Here is a 25,459-nt window from a genome sequence, read left to right as displayed (position 1 = left end):
CACCGAGCGACAGATCCTTTGCGAAGCCGTTGCTAATCCGAGCACTGGAGTGATCGGGCAGGTACTTTAAAGCCACAAGTGCACCAACTGGCCATTAGCTTTAATAGTGACTGCGCAGTCACCCATATTCTCTCTCTCTGCAAGAGGGCGGGACATTGGGAGGGGATCCTATGGACACGGGGTGGGATCATCCTGTGTTGGGGAAGCGTCCTGTGAGGCGCATTAGTTAGTGTCTCCTCCAGAGAGGGACACCCGTCATTCTGTGCATGTTAATGGTGTGTTATGTTGACAGTATTTGTGTGGTATGCTGTTTCCTAAGTAAACGTTATTGGTTATCATACTTAAGGTGTGCGAGTATTTGTATGTGTCCTGCGAGGAACAATTCCTGCTCTGCTAGGAACCATCGCAGGTGGAGGCGCTGCACCGAGTACAAGGTTACTCCTATATAATTGCCCCAGGTTCCCCGTGGCGGAAGCTCAGCCCGCCTGTGAGCCAAGCAGGTAAAGCACCACACCTGGTAACACTGTATGTTCTCCGCACCCACACTATATATGCGATTGGGTGGGGGAATACCCGTTACACAAGTATTGAACATCCCCTGGTTCCCAAGATATTTAACTTCCAAAATGTCCTGGACAAGAATTCTAGTCTGAGAAAATAATGCTGTCAAGTCAGGCTTGTTCTAGCCTCCAGTAGAAAGCAGTAATGTTATCGGGAGAGGAAATTGCTGCTTTCTTTGCAGTCATCTTTACTTTTTTTTTTATGCACTGGCAAATTCAAGAAAAATTGGGTAGTATGGATTTCTGCCTTTAGTGCCACAGGTTGTCTGCTCATTTTCACCTAATTTTTGTTTTCCTTTCTATAGTCCTCATTTTCTTTTTGTCGCTTCTGTTTTTCCTAGGATATGACTACATTACTGATGCTTCTATGTACCTATAAAACAAATGAACTGTCAAAATGAATCAATGTTCAGACCAGCGAAGTGTTACACTTTAAGGTGAGTATACATCACAGGAATTAAAAAAAATTTTTACCCACCATAACTTAAATAATAAGTGCTTGAAACCTATTCCAGTTTCACATGCCAAAACAGTGTAAAATCCTCCGCCCCCCCCCCACCCCCACACAAACCTCAAGGGAGAGTTGCATAAAATGGGCGATATGGTGCTAACCTGCAGGCTTACGGAAGGCCTAAGCCTCTGCTCATCGGGAGCTTGGGGGTGCCTAGTGCAGCGCCTCCACCTTCGAGGATTCCAGCATTGACGGGATGGCTTCTCACAGGAATGTGTGTAGATACACAGCAAATAATCACAGACACAATAGTAATAAACAATAACTGCCGCAAGATCCCCCACAGATGCTCATATACAATACAGTACAACACAGTATTATCCAATCCCTCCCTCCTATCCCAGGGAGCAGCTATACCCCAAGGATCCTAGTCGCACCCTATCCCTTGGGCACCTTAGTACCACTGATATCCACAAGGTATCCCCAAATGTATATGTGAGGGCAGTGCTACCCTCCCTTGTGTATTGGTGGTGCACGTGGGTACCATCCTGGTTACTCTTGGTTAACCAGGGAATCCTTATGCCGGAAGGAGAACTGCATCCAAAAGCCCACTATTCAGGGCCTCCCAACAATGTCCCTTTATGCCTTACGTCCGGCAGCTGCACGGTCGTCCTCCAGGCTTAGGGAATCCTCCCCTGAAGTTCGTCCTGCTCCACTAGCGATCAAGCTAATGGGAAAGTCCCTTAGCTATAGCCGTCCCTATAGTACTCTACTAATGTGGTTCAGAGCCTAACACTGGCCTATGGGGCATTCCCTGGCCTTGTCCTGGCAGCCAGGAGTGGCTCCCAGGACACAACCTTCCCCTCTGCAGTGCCAGGCAGATCTGATCTTGTGGTCTCCAGTCACCTAGGATATCCTGCTTCACCAGAGGATATCTTGTTATCCTTTGCCAGACTTCGCCAATCCCAAAATGGCCACCGCACCTCCGTATTGCAAAGGCAATGCTCCATTATCTCAGTCTTGCCAACCACAACATGGCCAACGCACCTCCGGATTGGCGTCTGAAGAGCTTTATCAGCTTCCCTCAGAGATAAGGAGGACTACCCTGCTACATCAGTATAACCAGCTGATGTAACTGATGAGACCTAAAAAGTCGAAACAGCTGTCTGTGAGTAGGTTTTACTGGCTATGCCCTTCTTGAACCCAGGCTGTGCTGAAAAGCTGTGTAATAAGCAGCCTTAAGCTTATAGAGGACTCTGGTCAAATGGGCATGAAGCAAAAGGTGATTATGTGCTCATTTGCATGTAATATCCCAGAATCCCTGGCTGCAGTGGAAGCATAGTATGCTAAGGCCTCGGCTATAGTGGAAGCACCCGCTTCCGTGCGCCTCAACGCAGCGCATGCTCGCCTGCAGCAGGAGAGATTTTCTGTCCTGCAGACAAAGGTGACAGGGAGGCGTGTCAGGGGTCGCACAGGAAATACAAACTTGTTTGTAGTGCGAAGCACCGGTCTCCCCGTCGCGCATGTGCACGTGCTATACACAAATACATTGTCGTCCTAGTGTTTGTTTTCGGCATGAGCTATGTAGCTCTCGCCGTCTCCTGAACTATGGACGCAGCCTAAGGCCTGGGACATAGTACAGCAGGCCGTGCTGAGCCGCGCTGAGCAGATGCACTTACCCCCTGCATCTGTGATCAGCGCGGCTTTAGCAGCCGCTTCCGCACGCTTCCGCACACTTCCGCATGCGTGTGGAGGCTCAGAAATTTTCAGGAGACAGGCTTGTTTGAATTTCGGCGCTGAGGGGAGCGGTGGAGCGTTCACGTGACCGAAAATAGCCAATGGGAGCGAGGGACTAGCCACATCTCCCGCCACGCCTCCCGCCATGCCTCCGCCCCGCCCCCAAAGCGCGCTCACTGCCTCGCCTGCCAGGACGCAAAAAAGCTCCTGCTTGAGCAGGCGAGGCAGAGCAGGAGCGGATCAGCGTGGCCCGAGGCACCATGCTCGAGGCCTAAGAGATGATTATCAAAAGCAGGTTTGCAGACCTGTCTGAGCTGTTATGTGCTCATAACTGATATTTTTATTTACTATACACTCTACAGTGGAGGGTTTTTGTCACTTTTTACCCACTATAACTTATATAATGTGTGGCTGAATCCAAAGCAAAAACTTTCAACAATAAAACAGAAGTTAGTTGGCAGATGATTCTCATTACACTTGTAACGGTGTTTCCCCCACCCGGTGGGAGATTTGGCCATTACGGATCGTGTGGTGCATGATACCTGCTGGTAACAGGAGGGCTGAGTTGTCCGCCGTTGGTAATGGGGACACAGGACCAAGCTTCTGGGGTCCATACCCCACTTAACTCTTTAGCAGTGCAGTGCCTCCATCTGAAGGGTAGAAATCATCAAGAAGAGCAAATCATGTGGAAAATAAAAGAAGACAACAAACTTATGGTGCAGTATTGTGTGAATTCAGTGTGGTAAATGGCACGGTTAAGTGTTCAGAATACTCACAAACGTGACAGGTAAGTAGGCATATAAAGGTATCTTTAACCCATGGGATGAAGCCAGGTGTTAGGATAGGAACCGCGCTGATGATCAGGTACACTGTAGCGATCAGGTACACTTTAACCAGGGGCCCTTTAGGAATAAATTGAACCGGACATAGTGCAGACTGTACTGCACCGACACACTTTATCCGAGCAAATACCCGGTATGTACCTGGCAGATACCTGGAATGCGCCGCTCCTCACCTCTGACAAGCCCCGTTGCATTTGCCTTCCCAGCCTGGGTTCATGCCTGGCTGATGGGCGGCTGATCTGTTAAATGATAATGATTAGGATTTAATAGGCTGCAATGCTTCGCGTGTCTACCAGATGGCATAAATTCATGAATTGTAATGCAGTATATATATATGTAGTGTGCAGTATTGCAGCCAACGGGAATAAAATGCTTCAATCCCTGCCGGAAAATAACTCAATGCACTCGGGCAGAAAACAGTCACAAACCTCACTACACCCGGGTATACCCGAATTCGTGGGACTAGCCGAGCTCGAATAAAGTGTGTCGCCAGTGTACATAGGATATTTATAAAAGCAAGCAAAATCCAATCAACTCACATGGTGATGGAAATAAACAGGCGTATAGATCACAGTGTGGATCTCTGCAAACCGGAAGAGTGGTGTCTCGACTGTTCCTCTGTTCTGGTATGAGTGTCACGGATGCGTCTCTCCGCGGACCGGAAGTGACGTCATCCGCTTCCAGAGGCTCCGGTTTCGTCTTAGGGCATCACTCTGCGCGTTTCACCTTGTAGGTTTCTTCAGGAGTGATATTGCATGGTGTGTGAGCAGTTTAAATACTCTAACCTCTACTCTCATAGGTGGGGAGTAAATTGGATGATCGAAACACTTAATTGTAATTGAGATGGCCAAATGTTGCTGGTATAGACAATACAATGTTAATTTAATGAACATATCATGATAAAACCTAATTAAAAACAGATTTATACAATAAAGATAAAAATGGCATTAAATAGCCATGAGTAAGATAGCCTAAGCTATAATCAAAGTTAAATCTATTGCATCTGACATATGCAAAGACCCAAAAAACCTAATATAAGTGTATTTATTATTAAAAAACTATCACTAAAACTGATAATATAAAATATAAAATATATTGACGCAAATCTAGTAGAAAGAACAAAAGTGGAAAAACATAATTAGTGAACAAGGCAGAAAACATATTAATGTTATAAAAATGGTTTGAGATCAAAATCTAAATTTAAACCTGAAGGTGCTAGTGTTTTTAACTCAAACATCCAAAATGATTCTCTTTTAAGAAGGGCTACATTCCTATTGCCACCTCTCCAGTTGGGCATGACTTGTTCAATAGCTTTGAATGTTAACCCTTTAGGATCTGAGTTATGCATCAATAAAAAGTGATTAGAAACACTATGTGTCGATATTTTCCTTTTTATGTTACTAATGTGTTCTAATATTCTAGTTCTAAGGGGGCGAATCGTTTTGCCTATATATTGTAACCCACATGTGCATTCAATAAGATAGATAACAAAATTTGATCTACAATTCAGATGTTGTTGAATGTTATATTTTTTATGTGTCACATGTGATTGAAAGCTGTTAATATCCTTAGAACTAAACTTACATGCAGTGCACATTCTACAGGTATAAAATCCCTTAGGGGGATCTAACCATACAGAGCGAGTATGTACTGGACCCTTTCTAAGGGCACTAGGGGCCACTATGCTTTTAATATTGGGAGCTTTTCTATACTGCACCGACACACTTTATTCGAGCAAATACCCAGTATGTACCTGGCAGATACCTGGAATGCGCCGCTCCTCACCTCTGACATGCCCCGTTGTGTTTGCCTTCCCAGCCTGGGTTCATGCCTGGCTGACGGGCGGCTGATCTGTTAAATGATAATGATTAGGATTTAATAGGCTGCAATGCTTCGCGTGTCTACCAGATGGCATAAATTCATGAATTGTAATGCAGTATATATATATATATACTGTGCAGTATTGCAGCCAGCGGGAATAAAATGCTTCAATCCCTGCCTGGAAAATAACCCAATGCACTCGGGCAGAAAACAGTCACAAACCTCAATACACCCGGGTATACCCGAATTCGTGGGACTAGCCGAGCTCGAATAAAGTGTGTCGCCAGTGTACACCATTTTAACTCTTTCAGGTAAGTGTTGGCCTAAGATAGGGTCATTCTTTAAAATAGACCAATGGGAATTAAGAATGTTATTAATCTTATGTGCATCCCTATTGTACTGCGTGATGAATGGTACATGTATCACATCACTTGGTGCATTTTTGGCTGCGGGAATAAGCATGGTTTCCCTTGGTGTATTCGTTGCCTTAACCCAAGCTTTTCTTACCACATCATCCTTATATTTTCTCTCAGCAAACTTCTGGGTCAATACCGTAGATTGTTCTTTAAATATTGTATTGTCAGAACAATTTCTTTTTATTCTACGGTATTGTCCGTAGGGAATGTTTGCAATCCACTTATTTAAATGGCAGCTGGATTGCAAAATATAATTATTTGCATCAACTTCTTTAAAGAAGTTTTTTGTTTTGATGCTATTTCCCTCCAGATAGATGGTAAGATCCAAGAAGTTTATACTGGAAGAACTTGTGGAAGATGTGAATTTGAGATTCAATTCATTATTATTAATGTACAAGAGGAATAGATCAAGGTCCTCTGGTGTACCCTTCCATATAAAGATGATGTCATCTATATAGCGCCGCCATGTGACCAAATTTGCGTCCAGACCTATCCAAGACCATATATATTGATCTTCCCACATGGCCATCAAAAGATTGGCATAGCTGGGCGCAAATTTGGTCCCCATGGCGGTCCCACACAGCTGTAAATAGAACTCCTCACAGAACCAGAAAAAGTTTTTCTTCAAGACAAATTCAATACAAGTAATCAAAAAATCAATTTGAACTTCTGGAATGGTACCTTCCTGTTCTAGGAAATACCTAACAGCCCTACATCCAAACTTTTTCTGGTTCTGTGAGGAGTTCTATTTACAGCTGTGTGGGACCGCCATGGGGACCAAATTTGCGCCCAGCTATGCCAATCTTTTGATGGCCATGTGGGAAGATCAATATATATGGTCTTGGATAGGTCTGGATGCAAATTTGGTCACATGGCGGCGCTATATAGATGACATCATCTTTATATGGAAGGGTACACCAGAGGACCTTGATCTATTCCTCTTGTACCTTAATAATAATGAATTGAATCTCAAATTCACATCTTCCATAAGTTCTTCCAGTATAAACTTCTTGGATCTTACCATCTATCTGGAGGGAAATAGCATCAAAACAAAAAACTTCTTTAAAGAAGTTGATGCAAATAATTATATTTTGCAATCCAGCTGCCATTTAAATAAGTGGATTGCAAACATTCCCTACGGACAATACCGTAGAATAAAAAGAAATTGTTCTGACAATACAATATTTAAAGAACAATCTACGGTATTGACCAAGAAGTTTGCTGAGAGAAAATATAAGGATGATGTGGTTAGAAAAGCTTGGGTTAAGGCAACGAATACACCAAGGGAAACCATGCTTATCCCCGCAGCCAAAAATGCACCAAGTGATGTGATACATGTACCATTCATCACGCAGTACAATAGGGATGCACATAAGATTAATAACATTCTTAATTCCCATTGGTCTATTTTAAAGAATGACCCTATCTTAGGCCAACACTTACCTGAAAGAGTTAAAATGGTGTATAGAAAAGCTCCCAATATTAAAAGCATAGTGGCCCCTAGTGCCCTTAGAAAGGGTCCAGTACATGCTCGCTCTGTATGGTTAGATCCCCCTAAGGGATTTTATACCTGTAGAATGTGCACTGCATGTAAGTTTAGTTCTAAGGATATTAACAGCTTTCAATCACATGTGACACATAAAAAATATAACATTCAACAACATCTGAATTGTAGATCAAATTTTGTTATCTATCTTATTGAATGCACATGTGGGTTACAATATATAGGCAAAACGATTCGCCCCCTTAGAACTAGAATATTAGAACACATTAGTAACATAAAAAGGAAAATATCGACACATAGTGTTTCTAATCACTTTTTATTGATGCATAACTCAGATCCTAAAGGGTTAACATTCAAAGCTATTGAACAAGTCATGCGAAACTGGAGAGGTGGCAATAGGAATGTAGCCCTTCTTAAAAGAGAATCATTTTGGATGTTTGAGTTAAAAACACTAGCACCTTCAGGTTTAAATTTAGATTTTGATCTCAAACCATTTTTATAACATTAATATGTTTTCTGCCTTGTTCACTAATTATGTTTTTCCACTTTTGTTCTTTCTACTAGATTTGCGTCAATATATTTTATATTTTATATTATCAGTTTTAGTGATAGTTTTTTAATATTAAATACACTTATATTAGGTTTTTTGGGTCTTTGCATATGTCAGATGCAATAGATTTAACTTTGATTATAGCTTAGGCTATCTTACTCATGGCTATTTAATGCCATTTTTATCTTTATTGTATAAATCTGTTTTTAATTAGGTTTTATCATGATATGTTCATTAAATTAACATTGTATTGTCTATACCAGCAACATTTGGCCATCTCAATTACAATTAAGTGTTTCGATCATCCAATTTACTCCCCACCTATGAGAGTAGAGGTTAGAGTATTTAAACTGCTCACACACCATGCAATATCACTCCTGAAGAAACCTACAAGGTGAAACGCGTAGAGTGATGTCCTAAGACGAAACCGGAGCCTCTGGAAGCGGATGACGTCACTTCCGGTCCGCGGTGAGACGCATCCGTGACACGCATACCAGAACAGAGGAACAGTCGAGACATCACTCTTCCGGTTTGCAGAGATCCACACTGTGATCTATACACCTGTTTATTTCCATCACCATGTGAGTTGATTGGATTTTGCTTGCTTTTATAAATATCCTATGTACAGTCTGCACTATGTCCGGTTCAATTTATTCCTAAAGGGCCCCTGGTTAAAGTGTACCTGATCGCTACAGTGTACCTGATCATCAGCGCGGTTCCTATCCTAACACCTGGCTTCATCCCATGGGTTAAAGATACCTTTATATGCCTACTTACCTCTCACGTTTGTGAGTATTCTGAACACTTAACCGTGCCATTTACCACACTGAATTCACACAATACTGCACAATAAGTTTGTTGTCTTCTTTTATTTTCCACATGATTTGCGCTTCTTGATGATTTCTACCCTTCACTTGTCCACGAGGATTGAAAGAGCAGTCCTGCATCAGGTCACAGCGGCATATATCACACGTGGTTGTATAAGTATCACTATTAATTACCTTATTTTATGTATTACACTGTGGGTTTATTTGATGTTTATTTAAACCATATACACTGAGCGCCATTAATTGATAATTTTTTTGTACACATTCAGTGCCTCCATCTGCCATAGGCTCCAGGAACTGAAGGTGATCTCCCATAGTAGAACTATTACCTCTCCCCCAGTAAGGTCACGCACCAGGCAGGAGGTATATAATAACAGGAATGGTTTATTACTCTTCTGTACAACTGTTACAGGAACAAGGCAGGTCTCTGCCCGATACAGTCTCTCAGCTATTCACTCAAGAATGATGGTCCCTGGACCGTCACTACAGACCAAGGCCACCCGCAACCATCCTAGCTCTTCCCTACCTCCCTAGCAGAGGCAGTGGTATGGTCCATACTCACTCTCCCCCGGAGTGAAGAGGACTGGAGGAGGGCCAATCTCAGCCTTTCCACTGTGCAACCTGCCTTCCTTAACGGGGAAGGACACACTCAAATTAGGGCAATCCTGCCTTTAAGTACTGCCAGGAGGAGGGCACCAGGTCTGGCTCATGATTGGTCATGCCCAGGCCTGATGTCACTGCCTCCCGCTGTCACTCAAATGCAGCTCCTCGGAGGGGGAAAACCCCATAGTAACTACTGGCAACCTGATTGTATCAGGGTTTACGGCCAGCCCAAGGGCAGAATAGTAGCCATCAGGTGACCTGCTACACACTGATGATTAGTGTTGGAAATTGTCTCCTGTTAGAGAGAAAACACACTCATAATATCAGTAAAAATGTGCAAAATATTGAAGAAGCAGGCAAAATTCATTCCAACAACATGTTTGTGAAAAGGTTCACGAAAACGGAAACGTTTGCCAAAGGTACAACAAGTATTGTATGCAAATAAGCATGTTAAGCGAAATTGCAATGACCATGAACATGACCTTAATGCTTTTTTGTAGGCTGAAATTTTGAACAAAGGTTTTGAGCATCGCTAGCTATAAATAACACAGTTCTGCAAGAGCAATATATGACATTTAGAAGTGGACTAGTTAAAGTTTTTACTTTAATTGATTTACTGATAAATATTAAGCCTTTAAGAACAGTTCAGATCCAATGCTTCTTAAATTATCTGTCAATGGAAGTGCATTACACACAGAGTAAACATTGGATACTACTTGTTCAGCTGGTTTGTCTTTAGCATGGCATGGGTCACTGCTGCTTTAAGTGGCTGCTTAACTCATTAATACATGTTATGGTATTCTTTTGCTATGTGCATGTGAATACATTTGACCCACTCCTTTTTGGAATGTGTCCTGTCCTCTCCTGGCATTGGTTTAATACAGTGTGTTAAAATACATCTTGAAAAATATAGCATTACTCTTATTTAAGGACACCATCATTTTAGAGATACAGTAAATGTTCCATACAAATGCACTGTATGTTGTTCTTTAATGTATATCGAAGAAAGGAATAATAGTTATCTAAAATGACAATCTTAAAAATGGTTCACAGTAATGTTATAGCTGATAACAGTGTTCTTTACTTTTATAGTGTCCCCATGTGCAGTTTTATTTACTGTATGTAGTACATTGTGGTCTTATTTACAATTTCTGCTAGTATTTCTAAATAAAGGCATTATGTACCATACAAAGCTGGCTAATGGCTCACTTTTAAACATACTTTCCTGTGACTACAGAACTACTTTTTAAAATATCTGCCGACCATGAATCAAGAAAGATGTGTGCGTTCAAGCCAAAGAGTGAATGGCAAAAGTCATTCAACCCAATAAAAGCATGTTTTACTTTCTATATTGCTAATAATTGTGGGTCTGAGAGCAAGTACGGTTTCTGCAGTATTTTATAAACATTTATGTCTGCAACAATAAGAATAACCACAGAAAATAAATGGTCATTACAAGAATCAATTTGTCCCTACTAAAACCAGCCGGATCCATAACATAAATACATGAATTATAGAAAATCTAATCTTTTTGGTATAAATAGAAAGCTGCCATTGATTTTTCTAAATCTGTTGGGAACAATTCTTTCAGACCTCTCTGTTGCCTTTTGTACTGTTTATTACCCCTTTCTCATCTAACTTAAATAACCTGCACTTAATGGCTCAAATTTCTTAAGGTTCCACTTGTATCTGCATGACTACCCATGAGAGTTTATTTTGCTCAAACATATTCTCTCAGCTTGACCTTCAGTTGGTGTGTCAGAAAGTTCTGTGTTAAGACCTCCGTTCTAATCCCATGCGTGAGATGTGTCCTGTTGCTCATATAGGAGTTATGTGTGGTTCTTCTTGTTGCTATTAGATGATCCATGGTGAATGGCAAGAAGACCTCTTCTCTCCACTTCTTCAAGCAAGGGAATTTGGGAAGGAAAATTCTTTAGCCTGTAGTACATCCCAGAATGCAAAGAAAATGATGGAGAGGAAAGAAATGTTCCATAATACCTGAGGCACCCATACCTTTGGTTAGACTGTATACTGTATGTAACTCATCTCCGATGTCATGGACCGGATCTGTGGATAACTGAATTATGTGCAAGATATCACAAAAAAAGTGTCATGTCAATTTGTTCGCGATTAGGCAGGATATGTAGCACTAAGAGATCCTGCCCTGAGAGCTTATTCTAGCTGTAGTACTACAAGTGTCCACCAGTCCTGAAACACAGGAAGAACTACAACTCCCAGAAGCATTGCAACCTAAGACTCTCCCACTTCCTTGTTGAGCCTTATTTAAAGACCAGGAAGTTCCTTAGTCCCTTGCGTTGCAACTTTGGATCTCACTTCTGTTCACGTCTCTGTTCCTGTCTCTTACAAGCTAAGTATTCTGCCTGCTTCCCTTGTGTATGACCGCGGACTTTGCCTTGCGTAACCCCTCAAGTACCTTGCCTTCGCTATTGTGTCTGACCTCGGATCTGTGCTGGACTTTGCTTTGTTTAAACCCCTAATGTTACTTACTTGAAACACCTGTGAATGACCCTGAATTTTTTATGACTCTGCTCTGTCATGTATGTATGTATATCTTTATTGATATAGCGCCATTAATGCACATAGCGATTCACATCAGTAATACATGTGACAATCATATAAATAACAAATAATACAAATAACACATAAAGGGAAGATGTGCTTCAGACATAAAATTAACATTTATGAAAAGGAGTCCCTGTGCCGAAGAGCTTTCAATCTAATTGGTTGGTAGGAAGAACCTACAGAGACTGTTGCAGGGCGTTCTGGTAAGTGCGTCTGCAAGGGACCAAGTTTAATGTATGAGTTGTAAAGTATTAGCCATGGAGCTACTCATATGCTTCCTTAAGCATGTGTGTTTTAAGGTGGGTCTTAAAGGTGGATAGAGAGGGTGCTAGTCGGGTATTGAGGGGATGGGCATTCCAGAGGTGCGGGGCAGTCAGTGATAAAGGTTTAAAGTGGAAGAGGGCTTTAGATACAAAATGGGTAGAGCGAAGACATCCTTGAGCAGAACGCAAAAGTCAGGATTGTGTATAGCGAGAAATTAGGACTGAGATGTAAGGAGGAGCAGAAGAGTGTAAAATTTTAAAAGTGAGGAGATGAATTGAGTGTGTGATACGGGATTTGATAGGAAGCCAGGAGAGGGATTTCAGCAGGGGAGATGCAGAGACAGATTTAGGAAAGAGTATTGTGATTCTGGCAGCAGCATTTAGGATAGATTGTAGGGGAGACAGGTGAGAGGCAGGAAGGCCGGACAGCACGAGGTTACAGTAATCGAGACGAGAGAAAATGAGGATCTGTGTCCAAGTTTTAGCAATCGAACAACAGAGGAAAGGGCGTATCATTGTAATATTGTGGCGGAGAAAACGACAGATTTTAGCTACCTTTTGAATGTGAGGGAGGAGTCGAGTGTGACCCCTAGGCAGCGTGCTTGTGCTACTGGGGGAATAATATTACTTCCAAAACTAATGTGGAAGGAGGTGATAGGGTCAGGTTTGGGAGGAAGTATGAGGAGCTCTGTTTTTGACATGTTAAGTTTAAGTCAGCAGAGGGCCATCCAGGATGATATAGCCGAGAGACATTCAGAAACTTTGGTCTGTACAGCAGGTGTAAGGTCAGGGGTTGAAAAGTAAATGTGTGTCATCAGCATAGAGGTGATATTTGAACCCAAGAGATGTGATTAGGTCACCTAGAGAGAGTATGTAAAGAGAAAAGAGAAGGGGTCCCAGGACAGAGCCCTGGAGTATGCCACCAGAGAGATCGATAGAGGAGGAGGAGATGTTGGCAAAAGAGACACTAAAAGTATAATGGGAGAGGTACGAGAAGAGCCAGGATATAACTTTGTTATGAATACCAAGAGTAAGGAGAATGTGAAGGAGAAGAGGGTGGTCCACAGTATCAAATGCTGCAGAGAGGTCGAGTAATATGAGGAGAGTGTAATGACCTCTGTCTTTGGCAGCATGCAGGTCATTAGTTATTTTAGTGAGGGCTGTTTCAGTGGAGTGAGCAGTGTGGAAGCCAGATTATAGAGGGTCAAGGAGAGAATAGGTATTGAGAAAATGGAGTAAGCGAGAGAATAAAAGAGGAGTTTAGAGACAAAAGGCAGAAGGGAGACAGGATGATAGTTAGAAAGACAGGTAGGGTCAAGCTTGCTGTTTTTGAGTAATGGTATAACTGTTGCGTGTTTGAAGGAGAAGGGAAATGTACCAGAGTAGAAGGAGGAGTTAAAAATGTATGTGAGTGTAGGGATTATAGTAGGAGGAAGAGGTTTTAGAAGATGTGAGGGAATGGGGTCAATAAGACAGGTGGTAGAGGGAGAAGAGATCATCAACAACACATCCTCCTCTGTGACAGCGGAAAAAGAGTCAAAGAAGGCAGGAGGAGAGTTAGGAAGAGGTGTAGGATGAGAGGAAGATACAGAGGGGATGTCCTGACGTATGGATTCCACCTTTTCTTTGAAATAGTTGGCAAAGTCCTGAGGTGAGCTGGAGGAAGAAGAACAGACAGCAGAGAGTGGTCTGAGTAGAGTCAAAGACAGAGAGGAGTCAGCGTGGCTTAGACTTGTGCGTGTTGATTAGTGAAGAAAAGTAGCTTTGTTTAGCTTGAGAGAGGGCAGCATACATTTGTAGTGAAGGAAGTCTGCGAGAATGTGAGATTTTCTCCAGAGGCGTTCAGAGGAACGAGTGCAGGAACACAGCATGCGCGTGTGGAAATTTAACCAGGGTCTGGTGTTAGAAGGGCGAGAATGGCAGAGAGAAAGCGGGGCATGTAGATCAAGAGAGGAGGATAGGGCAAAGTTGTAGTTCCTGACCAGGTTGTCAGGGTCTGGAGCAGAGCTGAGAGAGAAGAGGGAGGAGCATAAAGTGGAATCAAAAGCTGGTAGGTTAATAAAGCACAGGTCTCTGCATAAACAAGGGGTCGAAGAAGGTGGTGAAGGGGAGAAGTGAGAGGGAGAAAATGAGATGAGGTGATGGTCAGAGAGAGAAAGGGGGGAAACTTTAGTCACACAGGGGATTGTTTGTGACTAATTCATTTTCAAACGCTCTATAATCGTCAAGCAGGTCATTGTTTTTGACCAGTACTGGCGAAGCCGAGCATAGCATCTCCTGTAAGATTCCCAATGATAAACGCAATTTTAGACCTATCCGAGGCATAAATCAAAGGTTTAAATTGAAATTGTACCTAGCATTGTGTAAAAAAAAGTGAAACCTTTTGGTCCCTGTTGAATCATCCTAGTAATGGTAGATGCAAGGCAGTTTCAGCTAACGCCACGAGAGTAGCTGGTGGTTGAAAAGTTTGGAGCTGTGCGTGGGTATTGGTGTTCCCTGTATGCAGTGTACCAATCTCCATCAATAATGCTTGTATCGAGTCTGCTAACTCAGGGGTGAGCAAACATTTTATGCCGTGCCCCACTTTTCATCCATGAAATTTCTCGGATCCCCCTGCCTGACGTAATCAAAATCACATGACGTCAGCGCACGTGAGCTGGTTCAGCCAATGAGGGCGAACCAGCTTTGTGACGCCCCCGCCACACGTCTACAAAAAAAGTATTTATAACACAAATTACATCACTTAAAAATAAATATTATGATATTTGTCTAATAGCGTCCCCATTTATGCTGTATTATTAATCTCTCTCTTCCCGCCACATTAGAACCTCTCAGGACCTCTCTCCCCTCTTCCCCAGTCTAACACCCCTCTCCCAGTCTCTCCCTCTCCTAGTATTTCTCACTCCCCCTCCAGTGTCTCTCTATCCCTCCCCTCAGTGTCTCCCTCTCCCTCCCCCCACTCTCTCTTTCCCTCCCCCAGTTTGTGTGTCTCTCTCTTTCTCCCCCCCTAGTGTCTCTCTCACTCCCCCCAGTGTCTCCCACTGTCCCTCCTCCAGTGTCTGTCACACTCTCCCTCCCGCCAGTGTCTCTCACACTCTCCCTCCAGCCATTGTGTGTCTCTCCCACCAGTGTCCCTCCCTCCCCCCAGTGTCTCTCACTCTCTCCCTCCCCCCAGTGTCTCTCTCTCTCCCTCCCGCCAGTGTCTTTCTCAACCCCATGTCTCTCTTCACCCCATTTCTCAATGTCTCGCTTTCACCCCCCCTCCCCATGTAGCTCTTTCACCCCCCTCCCCATGTCACACTGTCACACTCAGTCTCACCCCCCCTCTTCATGTCACACTCACCCCCCACACTCTCACCCCCCACACTCTCACACTCTCATCCCCCTCCCCATGTCACTCTCACTCTCACTCCCTCCCCATGTCACACTCTCTCATACTCTCACTCCCCCCATTTCACACTCTCTCTCTCACCCCCCACCCCATGTTCTACTCTCACCCCCCCTCTCCTCATGTCACTCTCTCACACTCTCACCCCCCATGTCACACTCTCACACTCTCACCCCCCACCCCATGTCACTCTCACCCCCCACACTCTCACCCCCCACACTCTCACACTCTCATCCCCCTCCCCATGTCACTCTCACTCTCACTCCCTCCCCATGTCACACTCTCTCATACTCTCACTCCCCCCATGTCACACTCTCTCTCTGACCCCCCACCCCACCCCATGTTCTACTCTCACCCCCCCCCTCCTCATGTCACTCTCTCACACTCACACTCTCACCCCCCATGTCACACTCTCACACTCTCACCCCCCTCCCCATGTCACACTTTCACACTCTCACCCCCCACCCCATGTCACACTCACCCCCCACACCCCGTATCACACTCTCATCCCCCACCCCATGTCACACTCTCACCCCCCTCCATGTCACACTCACACACTCACCCCCCTCCCCATGTCACCCTCTCATACTCACCCCCCTCCCCATGTCCCACTCTCACACTCACCCCCCTCTCCCCATGTCCCACTCTCACACTTACCCCCTCTCCCCATGTCCCACTCGCACCCCCCTTCCCATGTCCCACTCTAACCCCTCCTCCCCATGTCCCACTCTCACCCCCCATCCCTATGTCCCACTCTCACCCCCCTCCCCATGTCCCTCTCTCACCCCCCTCCCCATGTCCCACTCTCACCCCCCCTCCCCATGTCCCACTCACCACACTGATGCTTCAAGGAGGTGCTGCAGGAACTGTGTAGCACAGCGCCACCTATTGGCCGAAAGAGAAATTGCAGCTAGAGACTGCATTTCTCTCTGCTCCTGGCAAAATCGCCACCAGGCCCCCAGTTTGCGCACCGCTGTGCTAACCCTTGCAACACTTGTGATCCATTTTTCTTCGGGAGCAAAAAATGGCGTTGCAAGCTCTGAAAACCATGGGGATGACCGAGACAGGAAGGAAAATCAGGGGAAAGGTATTAGACAGAGCGGAGTTAAAAGCAATCAAGGGGCATTCACAAGTTTATCAATCAAGTAAAATGAGGGGTTTAGGTAAAGCGAAGTCCACTACAGATTCGCGGTCATACACAATAGAGAAGGCAAGGTACTTCAGGGGTTACACAATGCAAAGTTCAGAGCAGATCTGAGGTGATTCCTCTGACAAGTTCCAGGTTCTGTTGCGTCCTGGAATAGAAGGTTTGGTTCCCCTGGGATCTCTCTCGATCTCTCTCTCCCTCTCTCTCCCTTTACAAGGTATTTTAAACAAGGATATGACTAAATTATTAAAAGTAACTACCCAGAATGCCAAGGGATTGAACTCTCCCATGAAAAGGAGACTACTGTTCAGGGATCTCAAAGCTAAACAAAGCAAAATACACATGATCCAAGAAACACATCTGAATAGAGAAGACACGGTTAGATTAAAAGACAGAAACTTCCATCAAGTCTATCACTCCCCAGCAATAAATAAAAAAGCAGGAGTAGCCATCCTGTTTAGAACCAGTGTCCCCTTTAAAATAGAAAAAATAAAAAGAGATAAGGCCGGGAGAATGCTAATTGTATCAGGCAAACTAGGCACAATAGAATTAACACTAGTATGTCTATATGCCCCTAATAATGACCAGAAAAGCTACATTAACGAGGCTTTCGATGTGATAAGCCAAAATAAGAAGGGCTACTTAATAATTGGAGGTGATTTTAACACAGTTATAGACTGTAATAAAGATAAGACGAGACTCACGAGCAAAGAACATCGCTTGAGACTGAAGAGCTCAATTGCTCTTAAACAAAATATAACAACGGGTGGGCTGGTTGATACCTGGAGACTAATGAACCCTATAACTAAAGGATTTACTTTCTATTCGGCCCGCATAAACAATACACCTGCATCGATTATATCTTTATATCCAGAGAACTAGCTGACCAGATAGCAAAAGCAGAAATAGACAATATAACATGGTCAGACCACGCCCCAGTATCATTAACTCTAAGAGATCTACACCAAAGGCCGACAGGCACACACTGGCGTATGAATGACCTTCTACTCAGGATACCAGAAACTAAAAAAGCCATAGAGGCCGCTATACGGGATTATTTCTCATTAAATGATAATGAGCAAGTAAGCGACTGCACATTATGGGCAGCGCAAAAAGCCACTCTTAGAGGTAAAACAATTAGTATTGTCTCTCATAGGAAAAGGGAGAAAAATAAGAGGATAAACAACCTAAACAATAGCATTAGAGAAAATGAGGAGACACCAACAAAACCCAACAGATGCAGTCAGAGCAATGATTGACAAAGACAGATCGGAACATAAAAATATACTGATAGAAGACACTGAAAAAGCAATGAGATGGACAAATCAGACCTTCTACAAAAAAGGCAATAAGGCAGACAGACAACTAGCAGCTAAACTCCGAAATAAAACAGCGAGCCTTAACATATATAGTATAAAAACCAACCAAAACAATTTAACATATAACCCAGCTGAAATTAACAAAGAGTTTGTTCAATATTATAGTAATTTATATAACTTGACAAACCCTGACCGAGATAATGGGGAGTTAGAAACAAAACTAGACGAATATATAAAAGAAACAAAATTAACCAAATTGGATGAATCAGAATCAAACCAACTACGAGTCCCAATAACATCGGAGGAGGTTTCAGCAGCCATCAAATCTCTTAAGAATTCTAAGACCCCGGGCCCAGACGGGTTCACTAATTTCTATTTTAAAAAGTTTGAAAACATTTTGAAACCATATCTGGTCCGATGGTTTAATAAGATTCTGGATGGTGAAGCACCACCGAAAGAATCCCTAAAAGCCTCAATTATTTTTATACCAATAGAAGGGAAAGACCCTGCGTTATTCTCAAGTTATAGGCCCATCTCTCTGATCAACACAGATATAAAACTATTCGCAAAAATCCTGGCAACCAGATTGAATAATGTATTAAACACTTTGGTCCACCCGGACCAGGTGGGGTTCACCCCAGAACGACAAGCTTCTGATAACATTCGAAGAGTAATTAATATTATCCACAACAGTAATACGAACCAACGTCCCACCTTGGTCCTGGGGTTAGATGCTGAGAAAGCTTTCGACCGAGTGGCCAGGCCTTTTATGTTCCGAGTATTCAGAGAGATGGGCCTACACGAAAATTTCATTATGGGCCTTAAAGCATTATATTCCAACCCAATAGCTACAGTGCCCACCTCAGCACCATCTAAAGTTTCTAATGGAACCAGACAGGGATGCCCGCTCTCCCCTATGCTGTTTGCTTTGTGCATAGAAGTACTAGCCTCAAGGATAAGAGAGAACCAAGGGATAGAGGGAGTCCCTATAGGAAACAATATATACAAAGTGTCCTTATTCGCGGACGATACTCTACTCTCTTTGACTAACCCAGAAGTATCATTAAAAAACTTATTTGACACATTAAACGAATTTGGCAAACTTTCAAATTTCAAAGTTAACCACACCAAGTCAGAGGCTATAGGCTTACATATACCTAAGGAAATAGAAAACAAGCTAAAAAAAAAATTCCCAAAAAAATGGATGCCAGATAAAATGAGATATCTGGGAGTTACATAGTTACATATAGTTACATAGTAGATGAGGTTGAAAAAAGACATAGGTCCATTAAGTTCAACCTATGCTAAATTTAGACAACAGATACTTTATCCTATATCTATACTTACTTATTGATCCAGAGGAAGGCAAACTAAAAACCCCATTAAGGGGAAAAATGAATTCCTTACTGACTCCAAGAATTGGCAATCGGATTAATCCCTGGATCAACATCCTTCCCATGTATACTTATTTGGTATATCCCTGTATACCTTTCCCATCTAAAAAGATGTCCAACCTTTTTTTGACCAAATCTATTGTATCTGCCATCACAGTCTCCATGGGTAATGAATTTCACATTTTAACTGCCCTTACTGTAAAGAACCCTTTCCTTTGTTGCTGGTGAAAGTTCCTTTCCTCCAACCTTAAGGGATGTCCCCGAGTCCTTAGTACTGCCCGTGGGATGAATAGTTTTTTTGAAAGCTCCTTGTATTGTCCCTGAATATATTTGTATATAGTTATCATATCCCCTCTTAGACGCCTCTTTTCTAATGTAAATAAATCTAATTTAGCTAACCTCTCCTCATAAGTTAGATTGTCCATCCCCTTTATTAATTTGGTGGCTCTTCTCTGCACTCTCTCTAGTTCCATAATGTCTTTTCTTAGGATTGGTGCCCAAAATTGTAATCCATATTCAAGGTGTGGTCTTACTAGTGCTTTGTAAAGGGGCATAATTATGTTTACTTCCCTTCCATCCATTGCCCGTTTGATGCAAAATAAGATCTTGTTTGCCTTTGCAGCTACTGCATGACATTGGGCACTATTGCTAAGCCTGCAGTTTACAAGCACTCCTAAATCCTTCTCCATCAAGGATTCCCCCAATATATCTCCATTTCTTTTGTAAGTCGCCTTTTTATTCTTGCATCCCAAATGCATAACCTTACATTTATCTGTATTAAACCTCATTTGCCATTTACCTGCCCAGGTTTCCAGTCTCTCCAAGTCCTTCTGAAGAGAAATTACATCCTGCTCTGATTCTATTAACTTAAACAATTTAGTATCATCAGCAAATATGGAGACTTTGCTCTCGAGCCCAACCTCAAGGTCATTAATAAACAAGTTAAAAAGCAGGGGTCCCAGTACCGATCCCTGAGGTACTCCACTCACGACTTTAGCCCAACCTGAAAAAGTTCCATTTATGACAACCCTCTGTTGTCTGTCCTTTAACCAGTTTTCAATCCAGGTGCATATATTATTACTGAGTCCAATTTTCTTTATTTTGTACACTAACCTCTTGTGTGAAACCGTATCAAAAGCCTTTGCAAAATCTAAGTAGACCACATCAACTGCATTACCCTTTTCTAAATTCCTACTTACCTCAAAGAAACAAATAAGGTTAGTTTGGCAAGATCTATCCTTCATAAATCCATGCTGACTATTACTAATAATTTTGTTTTCCATTAAGTATTCCTGAATGTTATCCCGTATTAAACATTCAAGTAGTTTCCCTACTATTGAAGTCAGGCTTACAGGTCTGTAGTTTCCCGGTTGTGAACTAGCTCCCTTTTTAAATACAGGCACCACATCTGCTTTATGCCAATCTTGTGGTACTGAGCCTGTGGAAATTGAGTCCTTGAATATTAAATATAATGGTTTGGCTATTACTGAGCTTATCTCCTTGAAAACTCTTTGATGTATGCCATTGGACCCAGGTGCCTTATTTACTTTAATTTTTTCAAGTCGCTTATGAACTTCTTCCTCAGTTAACCAATTGGTCATTAATATGGAGGTTGTGGCTTCCTCCTGCGGCACTACTATTGAACTTGATTCTTCCCTGGTAAACACAGAGGCAAAGAATTTGTTTAATACCTCAGCTTTTTCCTTATCTCCAATAATCTGCCTTCCCATCTCACACTGAAAGGGCCCTATATTTTCTTTTCTCGTTTTTTTGTTATTAAGGTACTTAAAGAACTTTTTAGGGTTGACTTTACTTTCTATTGCAATCCTTTTTTCATTATTCATTTTTGCTAATTTGATTGCCCTTTTGCAAATTTTGTTACATTCCTTATAATTCTGATACGATGTCTCCGTCTCTTCTGACTTAAAGAATCTAAACGCCTTCATTTTCTTGTCCATTTCCTCCCCTACCTGTTTATTTAGCCACATTGGTTTTGACTTATTTCTTTTATACTTATTACCCAAGGGTATACACTGATAAGTGTGCTTTTCTAACAATGTTTTAAAGACTGCCCATTTATCTTCTACATTTTTCCCTGCAAAAACATCATCCCATTGTATTACTACTAGATTAGACCTCAGTTTATTAAAATCTGCCTTACTAAAGTTTAAGTCTTTGTTCAACCCAAGAAATCTATTTTTTGATAATTTATTTCAAATGAGACCATGTTATGATCACTGTTACCCAAATGTTCCAGGACTTCAATATTTGTTATTACTTCTACATTGTTTGATATGACCAAATCCAGTATTGCCCCTCTCCTGGTTGATTCCTCAATAATTGGAGTGTACATTACAAGACTATATGATGATATCTATAGAGCAAACTACCCGAACCTTATTAAAAGTTTGAAAAAAGACCTAGAGACCTGGTCAAGGTATCAGATATCCTGGTCGGGTAAAATTATCTCAGTGAAAATGAATTTATTACCCAGAATACTATATTTATTCCAAGTGCTACCAGTAACCGTCCCAATCTATGTAATTAGAGATCTGGAAAAAGAGATAACTAAATTTATCTGGAACGGAAGAAAACCCATAATAAAGAAGAAATTGATGGTCCTCCCCCTGACCCGGGGAAGCCTGGGCCAACCAGATTTAGCTAAATATTACGAAGCCGCTAGACTAAGCCCACTAATTTATTGGTCCGCAGCCCCAGGAAAAAAACCGTGGGTGGATATAGAGAGGTCGGAAGCCGGGTACGAGGAGTTAGCGTCTCTTCTATGGGTAAAAAAGGCAAATAGACAAACAAGCTACAGAAATCATCCAGTCTTACTACACTCCCTGAATATCTAGGACAAAAACTGTAAACACAAGCAGATCTCTTCCATTCCTTCGCCCTTAACACCAATTAGATCTAACCCCGAATTCACACCAGCACACAACTCGAATATCTTTAAGCAATGGGATGAGAAAGGACTATCCAAACTAGGAGACATGCAGAAAGGCGGCAGGGTTAAATCATTACGGAGATAAGAGAGGAATATGATATTCCAAGTACACAAATATTCCAATATACTGTATACAGCTTGCTCATTATGTCTCCTCGATACAACCAAGAGACACTTGGAACAGACCACTTACCAACTTTGAGAGTCTGTTCCAACGGGGCCAATACAACAAAGGGACGATTGCCCAATTTTACCAGACACTAATGAAACAACACGAAGGTCAAACAAGCAAAAACATCTCAGAATGGGAACATGATATAGGGAACTCTTTAGAGGACTGGGAAGAAATTCACGAAAGAATAGCTAGAGCCTCTCGCTGCTCATTGATCAGGGAAACAAATTTGAAAGTCCTGCACAGGTGGTATTATACACCAGCGCGACTCCACTCTTTCTTCCCGCTAACCTCCCCTATGTGTTGGCGCAACTGTGGTCAAAGAGGCACATTTAAACACATCTGGTGGTCCTGCCCTAAGATAATCCTTTTTTGGGGTAGAATCAGACGGCTAATAAAAGGGATAACAGGTTTGGATTTATCTTGGGATATAGAAACAGTGCTCTTACTAAAACCTACCGAGGGGCTGGAGAGAAAAATAGACTATCTGATAACACAGATCCTATCAGCAGCCAAAACACTAATCACAAAACACTGGAAACAGAACGACTCCCCTCCTATTACTGAGGTAATGCACACGATAAATTTCATAATGACAATGGAGAGACTCACAAGTCTAATCCACGACACGTGCAATACCTTCCTGACAACATGGGATCCATGGGAGACATACATTTGGAAGAACCCAATCGGAACTACGAAATAAAGAGATTGCTAACGGTTAAGCAGAATTAGACTTGGTTAAGGATGTAACAAGTATACTTGAATGAACGCTCTCTGCATGGAGTCCACGATGGATGTTACCCTACTAACCCCCCCTATAACCTTTTTACTTTCTGTACCCACTACCCCCCCCTCTTTCCTTTGTCCCTTTTAAACCAAACGCTGGGTTTCCTCCTTTGTGATGCTTTGCCAGGCCTTTACTGCAGCTGTCTTCAGTTGTTGTTTGTTCGTGGGTCTTTCTGTCTTAAGTTTTGTCTTCAGCAAGTGAAATGCATGCTCGATCGGGTTGAAATCAGGTGATTGACTCGGCCATTGCAGAATATTCCACTTCTTTGTTTAAAAAACTCCTGGGATGCTTTCGCAGTATGTTTTGGCTCATTGTCCATCTGTAAAGTGAAGTGCCGTCCAATCAACTTCGCTGATTTTGGCTGAATCTGAGCAGACAATATATCCCTATACAATTCAGAATTCATCCGGCTGCTTCTGTCTTCTGTCACATCATCAATAAACACTAGTGACCAGTGCCATTGTAAGCCATATAGCGTAAGGGGAATGAACCCCATAGTGTTCGATGCTCCTGAGAGGTATGTGTAGTGGGGTATGGGTCAATATTACCCTCAGATGACAAGGAGAACAGGTAAGAAAACAAGCGATCCCGCTGCCATGAACATATAATACTTTATAGTATATAATAGAGGCGGCAATAAGCAGACTTAAAATTCCCAGGTGGGGGGGCCCGTAATGCAGGGGTTGGTAAGGAGACAGGATAAGAAGCCTTTTGTTAAACTCCCCTCCTGTACTCACGAATAAACCGACCGAAGCCTGCTGCCCTTAGCCCGCCTGAATTCTTCACTGCTTCCTCCGTTGTACTCCCGGTGCTGGCTCCACGTGGATTGCGCTGTCGGATGACGTCGTCGCGATCGCCAGGCTGATTGCTGTAGGGAGGTTTCCAACACTATGGGGTTCATTCCCCTTACGCTATAGACTGTTCTCTGTTCTGGTAGCTCAGAGTGTGTATGCTTATAATTCATCTTGTTTATCATTATCATTTTTTCTATTACCTTTTGGAAGGTCTGTCATACGGGGTATATGTAACAAAAGGCTTCTTATCCTGTCTCCTTACCAACCCCTGCATTACGGGCCCCCCCACCTGGGAATTTTAAGTCTGCTTATTGCCGCCTCTATTATATACTATAAAGTATTATATGTTCATGGCAGCGGGATCGCTTGTTTTCTTACCTGTTCTCCTTGTCATCTGAGGGTAATATTGACCCATACCCCGCTACACATACCTCTCAGGAGCATCGAACACTATGGGGTTCATTCCCCTTACGCTATAGACTGTTCTCTGTTCTGGTAGCTCAGAGTGTGTATGCTTATAATTCATCTTGTTTATCATTATCATTTTTTCTATTACCTTTTGGAAGGTCTGTCATACGGGGTATATGTAACAAAAGGCTTCTTATCCTGTCTCCTTACCAACCCCTGCATTACGGGCCCCCCCACCTGGGAATTTTAAGTCTGCTTATTGCCGCCTCTATTATATACTATAAAGTATTATATGTTCATGGCAGCGGGATCGCTTGTTTTCTTACCTGTTCTCCTTGTCATCTGAGGGTAATATTGACCCATACCTCTCAGGAGCATCGAACACTATGGGGTTCATTCCCCTTACGCTATAGACTGTTCTCTGTTCTGGTAGCTCAGAGTGTGTATGCTTATAATTCATCTTGTTTATCATTATCATTTTTTCTATTACCTTTTGGAAGGTCTGTCATACGGGGTATATGTAACAAAAGGCTTCTTATCCTGTCTCCTTACCAACCCCTGCATTACGGGCCCCCCCACCTGGGAATTTTAAGTCTGCTTATTGCCGCCTCTATTATATACTATAAAGTATTATATGTTCATGGCAGCGGGATCGCTTGTTTTCTTACCTGTTCTCCTTGTCATCTGAGGGTAATATTGACCCATACCCCGCTACACATACCTCTCAGGAGCATCGAACACTATGGGGTTCATTCCCCTTACGCTATAGACTGTTCTCTGTTCTGGTAGCTCAGAGTGTGTATGCTTATAATTCATCTTGTTTATCATTATCATTTTTTCTATTACCTTTTGGAAGGTCTGTCATACGGGGTATATGTAACAAAAGGCTTCTTATCCTGTCTCCTTACCAACCCCTGCATTACGGCCCCCCCCACCTGGG

General features: G+C 42.6%; 1 long non-coding RNA gene across 1 annotated transcript in view; it reads left to right on the top strand.

Annotated features, from left to right (window-relative positions):
* LOC142487262 (uncharacterized) overlaps nt 1–15,438 on the top strand; it is a 29,675-nt gene extending 14,237 nt beyond the window's left edge. Inside the window, exons 2-3 of the long non-coding RNA XR_012799178.1 lie at nt 902–997; nt 11,170–15,438. This is a non-coding gene — a long non-coding RNA (uncharacterized LOC142487262). The remainder of the gene's footprint in view (nt 1–901; nt 998–11,169) is intronic.
* The last annotated feature ends 10,021 nt before the right edge of the window (nt 15,439–25,459 follow it).

Source organism: Ascaphus truei, chromosome 2 (genome assembly GCF_040206685.1).
Source record: "Ascaphus truei isolate aAscTru1 chromosome 2, aAscTru1.hap1, whole genome shotgun sequence".
In the NCBI taxonomy this organism is placed as follows: Eukaryota; Metazoa; Chordata; class Amphibia; order Anura; family Ascaphidae; genus Ascaphus; species Ascaphus truei.
This window is presented reverse-complemented; position numbering and strand designations above follow the sequence as displayed.